The sequence below is a fragment of the Aotus nancymaae genome, unplaced genomic scaffold, assembly GCF_030222135.1.
Source record: "Aotus nancymaae isolate 86718 unplaced genomic scaffold, 86718_ANA_hifiasm-v0.15.2.pri h1tg000039l, whole genome shotgun sequence".
NCBI classification, from domain to species: Eukaryota; Metazoa; Chordata; class Mammalia; order Primates; family Aotidae; genus Aotus; species Aotus nancymaae.
The window spans coordinates 7,686,865-7,701,824 of NW_026988453.1; the positions used below are offsets into that span (position 1 = coordinate 7,686,865).

Consider the following 14,960-nt stretch of genomic DNA (forward strand, 5'->3'; position numbering starts at 1 on the left):
AGTCCCAGCCACTCGGGAGGCTGAGGCAGGAGAATCACTTGAACCTGGGAGGCGGAGGTTGCAGTGAGCCGAGATCACACCACTGCACTCCAGCCTGACGACAGAGCAAGACTCCGTCTCAAAAAAGAAAAATATCCAAGGAATACAGCAGTTACCTTGGTATTGTCACATTACTCTTTCCTTAGCAAGAAAGAAAAGGTCCCAAAACATTCCCTACTCCCTATGGCCCTCAGACCCCACCCTATCCCCATTCCTGACAGTTCTCCCTCCCTTACGATGGAGGGTAAATCCAGGATGAATAATCATTTGTAAAGTACTCTGCAGTTTTCAGGGTACTTTTGCACACAGGATTTTGTTCAGTTCTTGGTAAGCAGTATTACATTATTAATCCTGCAAGCCATGGCTACTCTCCCACCTCCATTTTACAAATATGCAAACTAAATCTTAGGTTCACAAACTGTCTAAGCTCACGTAGCTAAGAAGAAAGTCACACCAGGACACTGTTTTCTCTACTACTTCACATTATGATGTCCAAGTTCACATCCTGGGAATATGAGGAGCCTGAACCTTAGTGCTAGTTACATGCCCCTCAAGGGAACAGAGACCTCCTCATTTTCCTCCCTGCTGGTCCAGGCAGGGCTATCCAGGCTGAAGGACCACAGACATGATACAGATGCAAAGCACCAGGCATAGGAGGAGTGGGGACACCACCAAGAGGGGACCAAAGGCCCACGAGGGTATAGAGTATCTGCCAGAGCATACTAGGTCATGACAAAGACCAAACACATTCCAGACCACCAAGGAAGCCCAAAGGGGCTCCTCCAGGAACAGCCCAAGTCCCCAGATAAACTGACCCTTCCTCACCCATCACACCCCCTTGGCCCTTTCTCCCTCATGCTTCCAGTGGAGAAGGAAATGGACAAGCAGCCAGGCCTGACAGCTTGATCAGATTCAGCCATATACACCCATGCACACTCAGCAGTAAGCTCAGAGCCATGGAAATTAAACCTTGGGCTCACCCAAAGGCCGAAGAAGAAGCAGCCACAGCCTGGGTCTAGGGCTCCAGCTCAGAGCCACCGTCTTTTCAGATGCTGGCTGCCAAACAGAGTTATAAAATGTGCCTCGACTTAATTTTTCCATGGACACAACCTCAAGATGGGACGGCCAGGCTCTGGAGGAGCTGGGATTCCAAAGGCTCACTGCCTCTCTGCTCTGCGATCCACAGCTAAAGTTGGGGAGAGGGAAGTATTTGGGGTCAGCATTGCCACCCCGTGGGCCATTTATCTTCCTAAAATCTTCCCAAGGCCGAATGCAGCAACAGAGTAAGTTTTCATTCAGCACTGACTCAGGGTTGGAATTTAGTGCAAATTGCTTACATCTGCCTGGCCATATCCCAAATAGGTAGTTTAGAGTGAGGAGGAGGGGCAGCATTGGCCCACTTCTTGGACCCCGGGTAGCTGCCTGCTAAAGAATCTGGTGCCATGCTGGGACCAGCCAGCCCAGGGTACAAAACTCTCTAACAGAGTTGAGAAAAAACAGCCCAAGAGGGCTGCCAGAGACAGTATAGCGATTCCATCCCAGGCATGACGGGAAGGACTGGGGCAGGGAAGCTACAAAGACCCCAGAAGAGGGTGGAGATGGAGAGAAGGCAGGCCTGAAGGAGCAAGAGCAAAGGCAGATCTCACACACACACACACTCTTCAACATCGGCCAACTAGGGTGTGTGCACTAACCTCATACATTTGGTAACCTCTTCCCACAACCCAGGAGCCTGCCAAGCCCCTGGGCTCCCCACCCTACTCCACCCCACACCAGCCTGGCAGCCTTGCTTGTGCTTCCTGCTGCGATTGCTCCCTCCAACATCAAAGTCACCGCTGTCGGGAGCTGAAAATGAGAGACAAGTATAGGCCAGGAGGGCAGCGCCTTCTCCGAGCACCCGCGAACTCAGGCCTGAGGGTCCCTCTCCCTCTTTCAAGCTTTCAATCTCCTTTTGCTGCAGTGTCCTTATAAGGGAGAAGGCAGTTCTACCCTCCGCCCGGCTAAGAAATGTACACATTCCCCAGGCTAGATGCCGACTTCTCCCCCAATCCACGGAAGGCACTACCCCATCACAGGACAGGTTTTGCTTTTTTTATTTCTCATCTTAAATAAATGAACCCTAAAGGCATTGGCTGGTTCAGATCGCCCAGCAGCTGGGAGCCAGGAAGTGTGTTTAGCGAGAAGGGGGTGGGGACGCGGGTGCCTGGAGCCCCAGAGGCCCTGAAGCTGCTGGAGTGCAGTGGGGTGGGGTGAGGGGCAACCTGCTCTGCGCGGCCGGCAGGAGCTCAGGCTTCCACGGCGTCCGCCGCTCAGCCCGCCGCCTGGAACCCTCGGCTGCTTCCATTGTTGCACCTCCGCTCTTGCCATGTTGGAGGGAGAGCCTCCTGACCTCCGCTGCCTCCACTCTGGGGGCACTTTGCAGACCCTGGGGCCGGTGCAACCGGCTGGGTGCGTGTCCTACCTGAGCTAGCTGCGGGCTCTGCTGCAACACCCGACGTGTCTTGTGCCCGGCGACGTGGGCTGCTCGCTCCGCGCCTCCCGGGCTCGCTCTGCGGCTCCAAGCGCCTCTTGCACCAGCGCGAGGGGAGCTGGCCGGCCGCACACCGCCCGCTCCCGGGCCGCTCCCCTCTCCAGGCTCCGCGCCGACTCTGGGGTCCAAGGGGGAGAGGGAGAGGTAGCAAAGGGTGCAAGGACCTGCTTGGGGGGCGGGGAGGGGTGCTCTCCGCCGAGAGCGTGCGCGAGCTCGCAGAGTCAGGCCACCCCGGGTGAGACAATAGCGGGAGCAGCGGGCGAGAGAGGGGAAGCCATCTCCCGGACACCCGGCGCACTGCACGGCGACGCGAGGCTCGGCCAGACCCAGCCTGGACAGGCAGCCGCCCGGCCGCCGGCTCCAGCCGCAGCGCCGAATCCGCCGCGAGCCGGAGGGCGGGGCGGCTGCTGGAACCCGGGCCGCCCTCGGCCTCTCCCCTCCCCTTCCCCCTTCTCTCCTCCTCTCCCCTCCGACTCCCTCCCCACTTGCCATTGCGTGGGGGAAGAGAAACGCGCTGGCGTCAAGTTGAGATCTGCAACCCAAGAGCCAGGATTTCTACTCCCCACTCGGGTGAGGGTTTTTGCGGATGGTCTTTACTTTCCCCTGCTGGCACCCCTTGGCTTTGGGGCAGAGGAAAGCGTAATCGTTCTGCTAGAAATGACGGTGCTGAGGTCCAGTTATACGTTTCAGGAATTTCCCCCATAATTACGGTAGCGATGTTCCGAGGAGGCCCTACCTTGAGGGTGAGGTGGGGATAGAGAGAGGCTGTCTCTGGCCTTTACACGCTCAGTCTCATTCGTCTGCCTTCTTCCTTCCTTTCTGGAAGGGGAGTCTCGTTTTCGTATTCGTCCAGGTGGATCTTCCGAGCTGTGACCCAGAAAATAGCAGTCAACCTAAGTGAGGAGGGGAGACAGAGGATCCTCCAACCCAACTAGGGTAGGGGGAAAAAAACCTTCATACAATATGTTATATTTAAAATTTCTACTCTAAATATCTTACTTCGAGCATTGGTCTCTGGAAGAATTTTCCTAAAGGCTCCACCCAAAAGAAACCATGAGTTGGCCAGCTCCTCGTTTGCATTTGGTTTGCATTGTACCAACTATCCCTGATCTCAAAGTACCTTTTCCTAAAAATGTGAATCGTTTTTTCCTCCACTGCCCTCATTTCTTCTTTCTTTCTCTACAGGCTATGAAGATTAACACCTGGTTCTCAGCCTTTCAAGTAAAACTATGATTAAATACATTCGTTAGGCTTTTTTCTTGTTAACTTGCCTTTTGTTATAGCAGTATTGGCTGTGACTCTTATGATGGGGAGGAAAGGGATCACCGCCCCTTTCTGCTCCTACAGTCCCTTCTGTACCCAGTGCTGTGTGTCTTTGAGTAGTCCACTTCACCCTCTGAACATAAACAATAGCATCCTCACCTATCATGCAGGGCTTTCATAATGATCAAAGGAGAGAACGTAAGTGAAACATCTTGATAATTAACTGAAGGCAGCCAGCTCTGCACATGTGTCATAATGTATATGATGTTATTCCTGATTTCAGGAACCACAGGGGTTAAAAGACGTGTCCATGAATGCATTCGCTACTTGTTCACCGTACAAATATTTATGACAGCTCACTCTATGTCTGTCATCAAGTCAAGCTCAGAAGCCTGAGAGAACAGAGTGATACAGGCAGGGGCCACTGGTGGTTCCATGCTGCTGGAGTGAAGAGTCTGAAGGTGAGAACTCCCAGGAAGTAAGCCTGGGTAGCTGAGTGGAGGATCAAATCACAGGCTTTATCATACATTTTGGTAAGGAAAAAATTGGGTAAAGAGAAGCCAGGGTGCAGTCGCTCACGCCTATAATCCTAACACCTTGGAAGGCCAAGGCAGGCGGATTACCAGAGGTCGGGAGTTCAAGACTAGCCTGGCCAACATGGTAAAACCCCGTCTCTACTAAAAATACAAAAAATTAGCCAGGTGCAGTGGCGCGTGCCTGTAATCCCAGCTACTCTGGAGGCTGAGGTAGGAGAATTGCTGGAACCTGGGAGGTGGAGGTTGTGGTGAGTCAGGATCATTGCTACTGCACTCCAGCCTGGGCTACAGAGCAAGACTTGGTCTCAAAAAAAAAAAAAAAAAAAAGTGAGAGAGAAACTGGAGCATGCCAAAAAGTTTAGGTTTTGCAGGTGACCGAGAACCTGCTGTGCACAAATGGAGCTGGGAAGTAGTGTGACCATTAAAAAACTTCCTGGCCTATTATAGAGAAGAATTTGGAGGATGCACTGCATGTCTTCCCTACGCCTCTCCAAATCTTCCTGGCCCTCTGGTTTCCTAGAAGGATTTGACCAAAGGGAGCCATGGCTGGAGATTGAATAGGGAGGGAGGTCAGGGAAAACTGGACATTTATTCTTCAGAATCCCTCCCTTTGGAGTCACAGTGCACTGGCTGCCACCCTCAACTAAAGATCACAGCTTCCACAGGTGATTCTCTCTCCCCTCCCTCTTTCTTGATTCAGATAATCACTCCCCTCCTTTGACTTCTCAGGCCTAGAGGATAGAAACATTGATTTGCTACTGGCCCCGATAGTACACTATTTCTTGTGGTTTTCCTATGCCCCTCGACCTTTTATAAATTCTCTCATTTTTTAACCTCTCCTCAAATACTCCTCAAGTGCAATGTGCCATTTGCTTTCTGCCAGGACCTAATAACACAGGTCAGGAGTGCAGCCTGGGAGCTCAACAGAGAAGCCGTGGCTACATTCCAGGTGGGAAATCTGGAAATCTCAAAACTGTACCAGAGCTGTGGCAGTGGGGAAGAAAAAAACTGGGTAGATACAAGAGATACTTATGAAGAGAAATCAATAATATTTGATAATATGTAAACTGTAGGGAATTAGGGAAAGAGAGGGCTCTAGAATTACTCCCCATTTGAAGCCTTAGGAATTGTTGGTAGGCGGTACCATTACCTAAGTTAGGGACAACTAGTAAGACAGGGCCCAGATGTTAGGGGAGGGATCCCAAGTTTAATTTTGAACATGCTGAGTTTGAGGTGCTTGTGGAATGTCTAGCTGAGGGTGTCTAGTAGACAGCAAACCTACTAAATTAAACTCAAATTGGGATGTGGACAAGTGATAGCAGCTTTGGATTCTGCAGGTTATAGGTGGTCAGTGAAGTTATAAGTCTGTATGACGTCATCCAGATGGGCGGAAGGAGGAAAGAAGAAACAACCAGAGAGGTAAGAGAAAAACTGGAGGCCACAGACTGTCAGAAACTAGGGTGGGAGAGTCTCAGAAGAGAATGACTGGATAGGCCAGGTGTGATGGCTCTTGCCTGTAATCCCAGCACTTTGGGAGGCCGAGGCGGGCTTATCACAAGGTCAAGAGATTGAGACTAGCCTGACCAACATAGTGAAACCCTGTCTTTACTAAAAATACAAAAAACTAGCTGGGCGTGGTGGCACGCACGTGTAGTCCCAGCTACTGGGAAGGCTGAGGCAGGAGAATCCCTTGAACCCAGGAAGCAGAGGTTGCAGTGAGCCGAGATCACACCACTGCACTCAAGCCTGGGAGCCAGAGCGAGACTCAGTCTCAAAAAAAAAAAAAAAAAAAAAGATTGACTGGGTAACAAGTGCAACAGGAACCTCCAGGAGGACAGGGCTGGAAAATCCCTTTGGAGGGGCAAGAAAGTCACTGGTGCTCATGGAGTGAGAGTGATCATAGTTAAACCAGCCTCCAGCGGGTTCTAGGCCTAATTCATTGCCTGCTTAAAAGCTGGTGCTCAATAAATTCTTGGTCAGGGGCCGGGCGCGGTGGCTCACGCCTGTAATCCCAGCACTTTAGGAGGCTGAGGCGGGTGGATCACGAGGTTAAGAGATCGAGACCATCCTGGTCAACATGGTGAAACCCTGTCTCTACTAAAAATACAAAAATTAGCTGGGCATGGTGGCGCGTGCCTGTAATCCCAGCTACTCGGGAGGCTGAGGCAGGAGAATTGTCTGAACCCAGGAGGCAGAAGCTGCGGTGAGCCGAGATCGCGCCATTGCACTCCAGCCTGGGTAACAAAAGCGAAACTCCATCTCAGAAAAGAAAATAAATAAATAAGTAAATAAATAATAAATTCTTGGTCAGTAAGTGAATGGATGAGACTAGATCTAGAATAAAAGAGACACGCTTTTTCTAGAAGCTTGGCAATTTAAGACAAGAAGAAATATAAGGCAGTGGGTAGAGGGGAATGCAGGATAAAAGGGGAGATTTTTGTTTTTTCTTTTTAGGATGAGAAAGGCTTAAACATGTTCATATGCTGCAGAGTAAGACCAAAGAGAGCAAATTCATGAATAGGAGGGAGATGGGACCCAGGCATGTGGGGTGGAGCTGCCTCTGATATCTTTGAGAGGAAGGCTATACAAAAGCAGATGCATTTGTAGACTGGTAAAGAGACTAGAACTTGAGACTAGATGTTGAGAGGACTGGTTGCTGCCTGATAGTCTCTAAGCAATCTGTTGAGAGAGGAAGGGTCAAGATGAGGTTAAAGGCCTAGCTGGGCACAGTGGCTCATGCCTATAATCCCAGCACTTTGGGAGGCCGAGGCGGATGGATCACCTGAGATTGGGAGCTCGAAACCAGCCTGCCCAACATGATGAAACCCCGTCTCTACTAAAAATACAAAAAATTAGCCAGCCATGGTGGCGTATGCCTGTAATCCCAGCTACTCAGGAGGCTGAGACAGGAGAATTGCTTGAACCTGGGAGGCAGAAGTTGCAGTGAGCCAAGATTGCACCACTGCACTCCAGCCTGGGCAACAAAGCAAGACTCTGTCTCGGAAAAAAAAAAAAAAAAGGACTAAAGACTTAAAGAAAGTGGTTAAAGTTAAAATAGAAAGGAATGAGAGTGGTAGCTCCAGAGGGAGGGGGGAGAGAGAGAGAGAATTGTCAGTAGAATTGAGAATACAGGTGGCATTGGATACTCTAATATGTTGTGGCTGTGAATAAAAACATCTGAATGTTTTCATCATTTTGTCCTGCAGTGCTTAGAGCCCAGGTGTAGAACATGAGGTCAGGTTTCCAAGATAGGTACAGTGGAGGCATGAAGGATAAACAGGGCTCCTGATAAAAGAGGAGGTGCCCAAGGAGGGAAGTGAAGCTGAGCAAAGGAGAATCTTTTTTTTTTGAGACAGAGTCTTGCTCTTGTCACTCAGGCTGGAGTGCAGTGGTACAATCTTAGCTCACTGCAACCTCTGCCTCCCAGGTTCAAGTGATTCTCCTGCCTCAGCTGCTGAGTAGCTGGGATTACAGGTGAGTGCCACCAAGCCTGGCTAATGTTTGTATTTTTAGTAGAGATGTGGTTTAACTATCTTGGCGAGGCTGGTCTTGAACTCCTGACCTTAGATGATCCCCCCCACCCCCGACCCCCACCAACCCCACCTCAGCCTCGGAAAGTGCTGGGATTACAGGCATGAGCCACTGTGACCTGCCCAAGGCTGTGAATCTTGAAGAAGGGGGAGGAAAGGGACTGGGCCTACCTCTAGTCTTATTCCGCTTCCAATCTTTTCTCAAGCAACCCAGCCAGGGTGATGTTTCCAAAGCAAACATCTGCTTCCCCTGCTTAAAATCGACTGAGTGGTAGGTTATGGGATTTTTGCTTTGGTTTTGAAACATCTGTGTTCTCAGAGCCTAGAACAATGCCTGGCACTTGTGCTCAAAAAATTTTTGGCAGATGAATTAATGGGTGACTTTGTGTAACTCCTAAAGTCGAATCTCCTAAGGAAACTCGGAATTCTCTCACAGCCCTTGCTTTTTACTCTAGCTTCAGAGAACAAGGACTTTGTCTTGTGCATTCCTGCATCTCCTAAAGGCACCTACCACACGGTATTCAATAAATGTGTCTTGAATGAACAGCCTCCCGCATTCCAGTGTAAACTTCGTACTTGGGCCTTGCTAAACTCCCTGCAGTTCCTAGAATATACAATATTCTTACCTAAGGGCCTTTCCATATGGTTTCCCACTGCCTGGAAAGGGCCTCCTACCTCCAATCCCCACCTCTATCCCCTTCCCTTTATGCGTTGTCTCTCTACATGGTAAGCTGAGTAATGGTCTCCCAAAGGAGGAAATGTCTACTTCCTAATCCCTGGAACCTATGGCTGCATTATTTTACGTGGCAAAAGGATTTTGTGGATGTGATTAAGTTAAGACCCTTGGGAGTGGAAGATTAGCCTGTATTATCCAGGTGGGCCCAATCTAATCACATCAGTCCTGGAAAGCTGGGAACCTTTCCTAGTTGAAGTCAGAGAGAGATGTGATGATGGGAGAATGGTCGGAAAGGCTGGGCATGGTGGCTCATGTCTGTAATCCCAGCACTTTGGGAGGCCGAGGCGGGCAGATCATGAGGTCAGGAGATCAAGACTATGCTGGCCAACATGGTGAAACCCTGTGTCTACTAAAACTACAGAAATTAGCTGGGCATGGTGGCTTATGCCTGTAGTCCCAGCTACTCAGGAGGCTGAGGCAGGACAATTGCTTGAACCTGGGAGGCGGAGGTTGCAGTGAGCCGAGATCACACCACTGCACTGCAGTCCAGCCTGGTGACAGAGCAAGACTCCATCTCAAAAAAAAAAAAAAAAGTCAGAAAAATGCAACATTGCTAGCTTGAAAGTCAGAGCATGGAGGTCCTGAGCCAAAGGGTATGAACGACCTCTAGAACCTGGAAAAGTCAAAGGACAGATTCTGCCTGAGAGCCTCCAGGAAGGAACATGACCCTGCAGAACCTTGATTTTAGCCCCGTGAACCCCATGTTGGGCTTTTGATCTGCAGAACTATAGCATAATAAATTTGTGTTGCATTAATCCACTAAATTTGTGGTCATTTGTTACAGCAGCAATAACAAACTAAGACGTCCTACAACGAATTCTCTGCAAAGTGACCCTAGAGTGCCTCCTAAGAGTGTCTAGACACACCCAATAGCTACTTGAGTTGTAACACTGATCATGGGTGTTATAACTGCTTGTCTACTTTTTTCTGAATTGGGGAGGGGACAGAAGAGGAGGGCAACAGACTGTAAGCTCCTTAAAGACAAGGGATCTCCATTGTTTTACCTTTGAATTTCCAGGCCTAATTCATTGCCTGATTCAAAGCTGGTGCTCAATGAATTCTTGGTCAATAAGTGAATGGATGAAGACCTGGATCTAGTTTACAGGAAGACAGAGCAACTGAGCCAGAAAATGAAAAGCTTGAGAGTCTAAGATTGCAGTGGTGACCGGGCGTGATGGCTCATGCCTGTAATCCTGGTGCTATGGGAGGCCCAGGCTGGTGGATTGCTTGAGCCTAGGGGTTCAAGACCAGCCTGGGCAATATGGCAAAACCTCATCTCTACAAAAACACAAAAAATTAGCTGGGCCTGGTAGTGTGTACCTGTAGTACCAGCTACCCAGGAGGCTGAGGTGGGAAGATCACCTGAGTCCAGGAGGTCGAGGCTGCAGTGAGCTATGATCATGCAACTGCATGCCAGCCTGGGCGACAGAGTAAGATCCTGTCTTATTAAAAAATAAAAAATAAAATTCAGTGCTAATAAGTAGGTTACTGGTCAGGGAACAAATGGCTGAAATTAATGGTAGGAGATGATGATAGAATGTTTATCTGGCTATATTTTCTCATAGCTCTGCTCTAGGCTAGGACTAATCTGTAAAACAACTCTAAGCTAATTTTTTTTTTTTTTTGAGATGAAGTTTTGCTCTTCTGCCCAGGCTGGAGTGCAATGGCGCTATCTTGGCTCACTGTGACCTCCTCCTCCCAGGTTCAAGCGATTCTCCTGCCTCAGCCTCCCCAGTAGCTGCGATTACAGGCATGTGCCACCATGCCTGGCTAATTTTGTATTTTTATAAGAGACAAGGTTTCTCCATGTTGGTCAGGCTAGTCTTGAACTCCTAACCTCAGGTGATCCACCTGCCTCAGCCTCCCAAAGTGCTGGCATTATAGGCATGAGCCACTGCCTCCAGCCCAAGCCAATATTTTGAAAGGCAGTGTTTATAACAATTTTATTTTGAAATCTTTCAATAGGCTTTCTTCAAAAATATCCAAATATCTTTGAAAAGTGAATGGATATTAGAGATGGGGTGGGTGCTCAGTAAAAAGTTTATGGATAGACTGACTGCTTCATTCCTTCGACTCTTACTGGCTTCGAAATCAGTCCAATTTCTTCCCTACACCTTTTCAATGATCCATGACATTTGAGGGCTGTGTTGTTCAGGGAGTATTTATTCCAGTATCCGAGCTCTTATTACTATTATTATTCTTTGAGACAGAGTCTTGTTCTGTCACCCAGGCTGGAGTGCAGTGGCACAATCTCGGCTCACTGCAAACTCTGCCTCCCGGGTTCAAGCAATTATCTGTCTCAGCCTTCCGAGTAGCTGGGATTACAGGCGCCTGCCACCACGCCTGGCTAATTTTTGTATTTTTAGTGGAGACGGTGTTTCACCATCTTAGCTAGGTTGGTCTTGAACTCCTGACCTTGTAATACACCCGCCTCATCCTCCCAAAGTGCTGGGATTACAGGCATGACCCTGGGTGCCCAGCCTCAGTATTTGAGCTCTTGATGCTGTGTAAGATTCTTGGGCTCAAGCAGGCATGGTGGCTCATGCCCATAATTCCAACACTTTGTGAGGCTGAGGCGGGAGGATCCCTTGAGCTAAGGGAGTTCAAGAGTAGCCTGGGCAACATACCAAGACCCCATCTCTACAAAAACATTAAAAAAAAAAAATCACTAGGCATGGTGGTACATGCCTGTAGTCCCAGCTACTCTGGAAGCTGACATGAGAGGATCACTTGAGCCAGGAAATTGAGGCCATAGTAAGCTATGATTGCAACCCTGTCTCAAAAGAGACAAACAAAAAACAACCTGTACTATGCATCTTCCTAGTACCTTGTGATGGTCTAAGTTCCAAAGACTCCATGCACTATACCGTGACAATAGAAGACTGGGCCCCTGAGTAGGTTGCTACAACTTGGTATTGGTTTGCGGAACTCTGGGAAGGAAGGGTCTACAACTTTACCCCTCTGTGATATAGACTGATGATGATTTTTTTCAAAGGCAGTAAGTCTGATGAGAAGGAGGGTAAAAATAAATCCCTTTAAAAATTATTATGGTAGGGCTCAACAAAATGAAAAGGCAACATACAGAATGAGAGAAAAAATTTGCAAACCATATATCTGATCGGGGTTAATATATAAAATATATAAGGAACTTATACAATTCAATAGTAAAGCAAAACAAAAGCAAATAACCAGAATTTTTTTAAATGAGCAAAGGACCTGAATCAACATTTTCCCAAAGAAGACATACAAATGACCCACAGGTGGCCGGGCACAGTGGCTCACACCTGTAATCCGAGCACTTTGGGAGGCTGAGGTGGACAGATCACCCGAGGTCAGAAGTTCAAGACCAGTCTGACCAACATGGAGAAACCCCGTCTCTACTAAAAATGCTAAATTAGCCAGGCGTGGTGACACATGCCTGTAATTCTAGCTACTTGGGAGGCTGAGGCAGGAGAGTCCCTTATACCCGGGAGACGGAGGTTGCAGTGAGCCGAGATCGCACCATTGCACTCTGGTCTGGGCAACAAGAGTGAAACTCCATCTCAAAAAAAAAAAAAAAAAATGACTCACAGGTATATGAAAAGGTGCTCAACATCATTAATCATCAGGAAGTGTAAGTCAAAACCATAAGGAGAGATCACCTTACACTTGGTAGTGTAGCTATTCTCAAAAAGTCAAAAGATTACAAGTGATGGCGAGGGTGTGGAGAAAAGGGATGCTTGTACACCGTTGGTGGGAATGTAAACTGGTACAGCCATATGGAAAACAGTATGGAGATTCCTTTAAAATATTAAAAATAGAACTACTATACAAACCAGCAATCCCACTTCTGGGAATATATCCAAAGGAAATGAAATCAGTATGTTAAAGAGAGATCGGCGCCGCCATGTTCATTGCAGCATTATTCACAATAGACAAGATGTGGATTCAACAGAAGTATCTGGCAACAGGTGACTGGATAAAGAAAATGGGGGCCAGGTGCAGTGGCTCGCACCTGTCATTCCAGTACTTTGGGAGGCTGAGGCGGGCAGATCACCTAAGGTCAGGATTTTGAGATCAGCCTAGCCAAAATGGTGAAGCCATGTCTCCATTAAAAATACAAAAATTAGGCCGGGCGTGGTGGCTCACGCCTGTAATCCAAGCACTTTGGAGGCCAAGGCAGGTGGATCACCTGAGGTCAGAAGTTCAAGACCAGCCTGACCAACATGGTGAAACCCTGTCTTTAAAAAAAAAAGAAAAAAACCTGAAAAAACAAAAACAAAAACAAAAACAATAATTAGGCTGGTCTTGGTGGGGTCATGTCTGTAATCCCAGCACTTTGGGAGGCCGAGGTGGGCGGATTGGCTGAAGTCAGGAGTTCGAGACTAGTCTGGCCAACATGGTGAAACCTCTTCTCCGGGAAAAAAAAAAAAAAAAGCCGGGTGTGGTGGTGGCAGGCTCCTGTAGTCCGAGCTACTTTGGGAGACTGAGGCAAGAAAATTGCTTGAAACCAGGAAGCAGAGGTTGCAGTTGAGCTGAGACCATGCCACTGCACTTCAGCCGGGGCAATAAGAGTGAAACTCCATCTCAAAAAAAAAAAAAAAGAAAGAAAAAGAAAGAAAGAAAATGGGATACATAAGGAAATCCTGCCATTTGCAACAACATGGACGGATCTGGAGGACTTTATGCTAAGTGAAATAAGCTAGAAACAGAAAGACAAATACTATATGATTTCACTTCTATGTGGAATCCAAAAAAGTTGAACTCACAGAAACAGGAGAATGGTTACCAAGGGCTGGGAGGTGAGGGAAACGAATAGATCTTGATCAAAGAGCACAAAGTTTCAGTTATAAGATGAATAAAGTTTGGGAACCAACATACAGTACAGTGACTATAGTTATTAATAATATATGGTGTACTTGAAATTTGCTGTGTAATCTCAAGTGTATATACACACACACGCACACACTTAAAAAGATAGTGGGAGAAATTAAAGAACTAGTAGAATCATCAAATATACAGAATCTGTGAGTTTAGCTTGCCCTCTAGTGGGAAAATTAAGTTCAACAGTCTGCATAAGGAAGTTTCAAGAAGCACTCCAGGAAGATTTTATGCTAAAGTACAAGATGGCACTTGTGGTGTTTTTGATGCAACTAAATGAAGCAAACAGATTCATTTCATACTATCTTGAGTGGACTTTGCAATGTTAACAAGCCAATCGTTCAATAGCTCACCGTTGCCTGTAGGATAAAATTGTTTGCTTTAGCCTGGTGGAAGTGTGGTCTCGAATGTGACCTTACCCCTCTCTATCTCCCTCTGCTCCATCCAGATTAAGTTATTCTCCATCCTCTAAATACACCTTGCAGTCCCTGCATTCCTTCCAGATTTTCTGTTTTCCTCCCTACTGTGCCTAGGTCACTGTTGTGGAAGCAGTGGGTAACCAGTAAGCAAATTTTGATTGATTAATCCCATTCAGTTAATTTAAACAGCTGGTTTTGTTATCTTGTAGGAACAGGAATGCCACGTAACAAAGCCTTCGGGTAGGAAAAAACTTGACCCCTTTATCTATTCTTGCCCTTTTAAGGAGGCCTGGGTAGACACCTTTTCCCTTCCTTAAAACTTTTGTAATAGAATTTATTTCCACATCTCATTCATAGAAACAGTGCTAGCAGTTTTTCCTTATCTGCACAGTGGGTGCTGAAAAAATGTCTAAATAAATAAATGTCTGTGTTTTTCTCATTACAATTTCTTCAGTACACCTCTGATCGCTACTTGTTTAGACTGAATGCTGATTATGAAGTTTCCCTGCTGAAAACTCAGGGACTCAGCCACCCTCATTTTATAAAGCCTGCCTTTTTGTCCATCCTCATCTGCTGCCACTTCACGTTATGTTGAAATTGTTTGTTGGTGTATGTGTCTTCTTTCCTAGACTGTTAGCGGGACCCATGCCCTACTCATCTCAGACTCTAGGGCTAGCACAGAGCCTAAGCCGTAATAGATGATCGGAAAATGTTTGTTGAATTAAATCACTCCATTCTGGCACATTTTGAGTCTGTTCCTTCTAATCTTATTCACAACGGAAAAAGTAACAGAATGGTAAAACTTTAGATTTACAAGTTATCTTAGAGGCCATCTAATCAATTTCCCTTATTTTATAAATGTGGAAATCCAGGTCTGCTCAGGATCATACAATTTGTTGGTCTTTGTTCTAAAACAATCAGACAATTGTAGGAAAGAAAAATTTCCCCAACTGAGGCTGAGCTATTTTGTTGTTCATTGTGTTCAGAAGCCACTAGTTCCCAGAAACTAGAATGAATTCCCTTATCAGTATTTGAAATTTCATAATC

The 14,960-nt window shown here is 47.2% G+C and overlaps 1 protein-coding gene across 3 annotated transcripts in view; it reads right to left on the minus strand.

Moving 5' to 3' along the window:
• Positions 1-2,589, minus strand: part of PIK3C2B (phosphatidylinositol-4-phosphate 3-kinase catalytic subunit type 2 beta) — a 75,450-nt gene extending 72,861 nt beyond the window's left edge. For all 3 annotated transcript variants that reach the window (XR_010336497.1, XM_012459391.3, XM_012459389.3), the window contains exon 1: positions 2,501-2,589. The gene's annotated coding sequence lies outside the window, so the exon portion shown is untranslated. The remainder of the gene's footprint in view (positions 1-2,500) is intronic.
• Between the last annotated feature and the right edge of the window lie 12,371 nt (positions 2,590-14,960).